Source organism: Cervus elaphus, chromosome 3 (assembly GCF_910594005.1).
Source record: "Cervus elaphus chromosome 3, mCerEla1.1, whole genome shotgun sequence".
Taxonomy (NCBI): domain Eukaryota; kingdom Metazoa; phylum Chordata; class Mammalia; order Artiodactyla; family Cervidae; genus Cervus; species Cervus elaphus.
In genome coordinates, this window is record NC_057817.1 from 52,720,496 (window position 1) to 52,727,616 (window position 7,121).

Consider the following 7,121-nt stretch of genomic DNA (forward strand, 5'->3'; position numbering starts at 1 on the left):
TCCATTCTTAATTTGATGGTCATTTTTCCTTTGTGTTTAACAATTCTAATAGAATCAGAATCCCAAGATATAATGAAGAGGTAGACTATGAATAAAAACCCAATCCCACTGTCAATGAGATTCTAAAAATATAAATATTGTTTTCTCCAAAACTATAGTCCAAAACTTTAACAACAGTGTAATGTTTTTAATAACTGAGATTTTTTTTTTGGTGGGGGGTGTGTGCTGCAGAGCTTGTAGAATCTAAGGGTCCCGAGAGTGAAAATGCAGAGTCCTAACCACTGGGCCACCAGAGATTCCCTATAATCCTGTGATTTTAAAATGCAGTCATTAGGGACTGAGGCACATACATTGTGGCTGATTGGTCATGTGTTTCAAACAAATATTAAAACATTCTATGGACAATGACAAGACCTATTTGAAACCAGAACTGCCCCAGAAATTCTAGGACACTGGGGTATTGAATTCAAAAGCACCTCCACTCACACTCCTTCCATTGTGTACTTTTTTTCTCCTAGACTGTTTGAAATTCCTTTAGATATGTGTTGAAACCAGTGGCATTTTTCAAAAGTAAACTTCTCTAGGAAGTACAGGGCATTATTCATTTATATACACTCATATATATATATTATGAATTTGGTCAAATAAGGGCATATGACTTTGGTACTTACTAGATAACAGGGGAAGGTCTGAGTCTGAGTCAGCCACCTCAAATTTCTGCTTAGGACAAAAAGCGCTCTAAGGACTTCCCTGGTGGTCCAGTGGTTAAGAATCCATCTTCCAAAGCAGGGGACGTGGGTTCAATCCCTGATCAAGGAAAAAAGATCCCACATGCCATGGGGCAAGTAAGCCCTTGAGCCATAACTACTGAACCTGCATGGTCTAGAGCCTGTGTGCCTCAACTCGAGAGAGCACATACCACAACTAAAGACCCAGTGCCGCCAAAAATAAATAAATATTTTTTTGAAAAATGAAAGTTCTCTAAGCCAATAAGCCCTGGGAGATTAATTGTCCAAAGGGAGAAGGGAATATGTACATTCAAGGAACAGTCTCCAAAACCAAAGGTGGTCTGGATTGCCCTCTCTTTGTGAGTTGGGACCTGCCTTTAAGACTTTTAGGATGTCTTGGTCATTGAAATACTATGATCTGTGAGCAGATGGGGAGAGATACCTCAGCTATATATATTTTTGAAATATTTTCATTTTGTTTGTCTCTCCAGCTGAGCTTGGGCTTCCAACCTGATAGTCTCCATTTAAAATGTTCTGTTGGAGTATTCAGTTCATTTATTTTTAATTAAAATGTTATTAAGATTATAAAATTGGTATAAAGATTAAAAGCAGACAGGACAAATTACGTATGTGCCGTGGTAACATTAAATATTCACCCACTCAGCTGATTTGGATAACTTCAGAGTGAAGAGCAAGAAATCACTATGGCTTTCAACTTTGCTCTTTTCAGTTTCCCATCAGAAGTCCCTGGGCACCTTCCACTCTGTTGTGATTCGCGAGTCTGGCCTCCTAGACTGCTTCTAATGGAAACTTGCAAATAAATGATGTCTCACCAGGCCATCAGAGTAGAGAAATAGGGGAAAGGGAGTGAAGAGTCAGTTACCAGTTATCATCCCAAATAAGAGAAACCAGTTTCATGATCAATAGAGTCCATGAAACAGATGTCCCATGGGTACACTGACATGACGAAAGTGCTTCAGTGCGCGTAAGGCATCTCCAACAGTCGGGTCCAGGACCCCCAGGAAAGGTAACTACGTGAAGACCGGCAACAGCGCTACAGGTGATTTGGCTTTGACATGACTCCCACCCTTGTAGGTAGGTGCTGGAAACGCTGAGAATACGCCTACCAAGAAGCCATAGCTTAAGAGGAAGAGAAATTAGAGCTAACAAGCACTTCAGAATTCATGAGCTCTCTTCAGTCAGTCAGTCCAGTCGCTCAGTCGTGTCCGACTCTTTGCGACCCCATGAACAACAGCACGCCAGGCCTCCCTGTCCATCACCAACTCCCGGAGTCCACCCAAACCCATGTCCATCAAGTCGGTGATGCCATCCAACCATCTCGTCCACTGTCGTCCCCTTCTCCTTCTGCCCTCAATCTTCCCCAGCATCAGGGTCTTTTCAAATAAGTCAGCTCTTTGCATCAGGTGGCCAAAGTATTGGAGTTTCAGCTCCAACATTGGTCCTTCCATTGAACACCCAGGACTGATCTTCTTTAGGGTTAGGGTAGAAGGCAATGGCACCCCACTCCAGTACTCTTGCCTGGAAAATCCCATGGATGGAGGAGCCTGGTGGGCTGCAGTCCATGGGGTCGCAAAGAGTTGGACACTACTGAGCGACTTCACTTTCACTTTTCACTTTCATGCATTGGAGAAGGAAATGGCAACCCACTCCAGTGTTCTCGCCTGGAGAACCCCAGGGATGGGGGAACCTGATGGGCTGCCGTCTATGGGGTCACACAGAGTCGGACACGACTGAAGTGACTTAGCAGCAGCTTTCAACAATCCATTGTGGTTGAGAATAAAAGGGAACAAAACATAAATGACCTACTCAAGGCCACTCTAAAGGTTTGCAGGTAGTAGAAAACTGATACTAGCTTCTAAGTCCTACAGTCTTTCCACTACACCAAGCAAAGAATTTCAGGTGCGATATATGCACGCATCTGTGTATGTCTGTGTGTAAGACACAGAGAGAAAGAAACAGGCTTCTATATAGGATGTACAAACCCTGCACTTTCTTACTCTTGTTTCTGGAGTGTGTAATTGTATTAGTTGATCTCAGCTATGAATTTTTATAAATATAGCACTTGACCCACTTTGGAAAGCTGGATCAGCTTATCTGACCGTCAGTAGGTTATGTCAGATTATTCTTAGAGGTTTCTTAAAATCTAAGTTAATGTTTTGCAGGAAACTTTTATTAAAGAGAACAAATTCAGAAGGAAAAAAGTATACTTTTCTCACTAAATGTTACTCAATAAAAAGCAGTCAGTCTTAAAAAGATCAAATATTTCAAAAATAAAATTAATATAAATGAAAGAATCTAAATGGTTTAGGAAAACTGGAAGCAACTGGAAATTTTTCATTAAAACAATCCTTTTCAAAGAAAGAGGGAAAATAACTAAATTGATTCCTGAGTTTCTTAGCTAAAGAAATCCTAAACTGTATCAGAGGTTTGCTTCAGATTAGAATCTACGTTAGCTTAGGAAAAGTTAGATGTCTTTTCCTAAGTCCTGGGTCTAGGATTCAAATGCAGGCTGTAGGGCCTGTGTCCCTGAGGCCCAGTAGGGTCCGCACTGGAGTAGCCAGCACGTCACTGGAGAAGGTAAGCTTGGGCAGTCTCCAAATTCAATTGTCTGGCCCTCTCAGAGTTTCTGTGAGCTCCCGGGGCTTCTTTAATTCACTCCTTTCTGTTTAAACAGCCTAGACTGACCTTTGTTTCTTGAACCCCCTCACACAGAGGCACACACGAAGTACACCCTCCACACAACGGCCAGAGTGAGTTTCTAGGCAATTATCGATGCATTACACTTCCCTGATCAAAACCCTCCAATGGACTCCCCAGTGCCCCCACACTACAGCGCAGCCTCCTCAGCAGGCCTGGGCCACACCTGGACCTGCAGACCTCTGCTGCAGCCTCCGTGCCCGAAGATCCGCCCCACACGTCTCCCTCCCCTGCCTGTCAATCACTCCCCTCCAGCTGCAGTGGCTTCCTTCTGTCCCTCAGACATACCAGCTCCTTCCCATCTCAGGGCCTGGTACTCACTATTCCATCTGCTTCCAGAACCTCACCGTAGCTCCTGCCCTCACCTCGCTGAGATCTCAGTAAAATAATCACTGTCTCGGCTACTTTACCACTCTAGACCCTCTCTATTACGTTCCCTCATTTTATCTTCTACTTAGTTCTCACATGTCCAAAAATTATTTTACTGATTTATTCCCTTAACTACATTTGGTCTATTTCCTCATATGTGAATGTAGACAGTTTGAGGGTAGGCACTCTGTCTCAATCCAGCATTTGGAACAATGTCAAGTAAATCATAGATATTCAATAAGTATTTACTACATGACAGACTTTCAAAATATCTTTGAAGGTTTTTATGAAGTTTAGGTTAAAACATATATTGCTTATTTTCTAAAAGAAAGCAATGGATTTTCATTTCAAATAGCTGGAAGATACAAAAGGTTACAAAGGAGAAAATGGAAACCATCTTTATTTCCACACTTAGGAGCAAGAACTAAGAACAGTTTGATCTATTTCCCTTACACATTGTTTTCTATAGAACATAGGGTCATTTTACGTAACTGAAATTATTTTCCATACTATATTAGTTTCCCAGGGTTACAAATTACGATTTGCTATTACAAATTGCTACAAACCAGAGGGTTTAAAATAAAAGAGATAAACAGCTTACAGACTGGGAGAAAATATTTGCTAATCATATATCTGATAAGGGGTTAATATCCAAAATGTATAAAGAATTCTTACAACTCAGCAAAACACAAATAATCCAATTTAACAAATGGGCAGAAGATCTGAATAGACATTTCTCCAAGGACATAAAATGGCTGATGAAGAAATGCTCATCATCACTATCCATTAGGGAAATGCAAATCAAAATCCCAATGAGATATTACCTCACAGATATTAAAATGGCAGGTACCAAAATGACAAGAGATAAAAGTGTTGGCCTGAAGAGGTAGAAAAATTGGAACCCTTGTGCGCTGTCAGTGGGAATGTAAAATGGTGCAACCACTATGGAAAACCACGTGGAGGTTTCTCAAAAAGTTAAAAATAGAACTAACAAATGATCCAGCAATCCCACATCTGGGTATATATCCAAAATAATTGAAATAAGAATCTTGAAGATGTTGTTTGTGCATTTATGTTCACAACATCATTATTCACAATAGCCAAGAGGTAGAAATAATTTAAGCATCCATCTATGGGTGAATAAAGAAAGTTTGGTGTATACATAAAACAGATTAATATCCAGCCATAAAAAAAGAAGGAAATCCTGTTCCAGACTAAAACATGACTCTTGAGGACATTGTGTTAAGTATAATAAAAGCCAGCTACAGAAGAACAAATACTGCCTTGATTCCACAAACATGAGGTATCTAAAATACTTAAATTCACAGAAACACAAAGTAGAACGTTAGCTGCCAGGGACTGGAAGGAAGGGAAAACAGAAGGCTGCTGCTCAACACATAGAGAGTTTCAGTCATGCAAAATGAAAACGTTCCACAGATCTGATATACATTATACACTTAAACATTCGTTAAGAAGGTGGGTCTCTTGTGTTTTACCAGGATTTTTTCAAAATATTTTTGAGAAAAGAGGCTTATTCATTCACAATTCAAGAGGCCACAAGTGCAGAGTCAGGGCGCCGCCCTCTCTGAACGCTCTCAGGAAGCTTGAGCCCCTTGTTTCCTTCTAACTTCTGCCCGTTTCCGGCTCTGTCTGGCATTTCTTGACTTACTGACACATCACTTCAGTCTCTGCTTCTGTCATCACGTGACTTTCTTCTCTCTGTACCTAGGTCCCTGTGTGTTCACGTGGCCTTCTAAAAAAACACCAGTCATTGGAATTCAGGGCCCACCCTAATCTAGTACGCGTGCTAAATTGCTTCGGTCGTGTCTGACCCTTTGGGACCCTAGCATTGTAGCCTGCTCTGTCCACGAGATTCTCCAGGCAAGAATGCTTAGACGAGTTGCCATGCCCTCTTCCAGGGGATATTCCAGACCCAGGGATTAAACCGGCGTCTCTTATGTCTCCTGCATTGGCAGGCAAGTTCGTTACTACCAGCACCACCTGGGAAGCCCAATCTAGTATGACCTCATCTTAATTCATTGCATCTGTGGGACCTCCCTGGTGGTCCAGTGATTGCGAATCTGCCTTGCAATGGAGGAGCTGTGAGGTTTATCCATGGTTGGGGAACTGAGATCCCACATGCCTTAGAGCAAGAGCGTGCACCCCACAATCCTGAGCCCTCGAGCTCTGGGGGCAGAGCACCACAGCCAGAGAGTTCCTCAGCGAAAGATTCCTCATGAGGCAACAGAGATCCTGCATGCCGCAACTAAGACCCAAGGCAGCCAAATAAATACATAAATATTTTTTTAAAACAGACTTCTTCCAATTCAGGGGGCGCCAGGTCAATCCTTGTTTGGAGAGCTAGGATCCAATATGCCTTGCAGCCAAAAAAACCAAAACATGAAATAGAAACAATATTGTAACAAATTCAGTAAAGACTTTAAAAAATTAGTCACATCTGCCAAAGACCCTACTTGTAAACAAGGTCACATTTCTATAGATCTCAGTTCAGTTCAGTTCAGCCTCTCAGTCATGTCCGACTCTTTGCGACCCCATGAATCGCAGCACGCCAGGCCTCCCTGTCCATCAACAACTCCCGGAGTCCACCCAAACCCATGCCCATCGAGTTGGTGATGCCATCCAACCATCTCATCCTCTGTCGTCCCTTCTCCTCCTGCCTTCAATCTTTCCCAGCATCAGGGTCTTTTCAAATGAGTCAACTTTTCGCATCAGGTGGCCAATGTACTGGAGTTTCGGCTTCAACATCAGTCCTTCCAATGAACTCCTAGGACTGATCTCCTTTAGGATGGACTAGTTGCATCTCCTTGCAGTCCAAGGAATTCTCAAGAGTCTTCTCCAACACCACAGTTCAAAAGCATCAATTCTTCTGTCCTCAGCCTTCTTTATAGTCCAACTCTCACATCCATACATGACCACTGGAAAAGCCATAGCCTTGACTAGACGGACCTTTGTTGACAAAGTAATGTCTCTGCTTTTTAATATGCTGTCCAGGTTGGTCATAACTTTCCTTCCAAGGAGTAAGCGTCTTTTAATTTCCTGGCTGCAATCACCATCTGCAGTGATTTTGAAGCCCAGAAAAATAAAGTCAGCCACTGTTTCCCCTGCCAGAACTCGGCTCAACTTCTTTCAGGCTTTACTCTAAGACCCAGGTTCAAAGCTATGCTTCAGCTCTGAAACGACCCCAGCCACTCAGTCCTCCTACCTCTGCTCCTGTGGGTGAGGCAGTTCTATTCTGGCTCCAAAGACAGGCAGTTCTTTGCCGCCAGATTACCCCTCTACTCACCC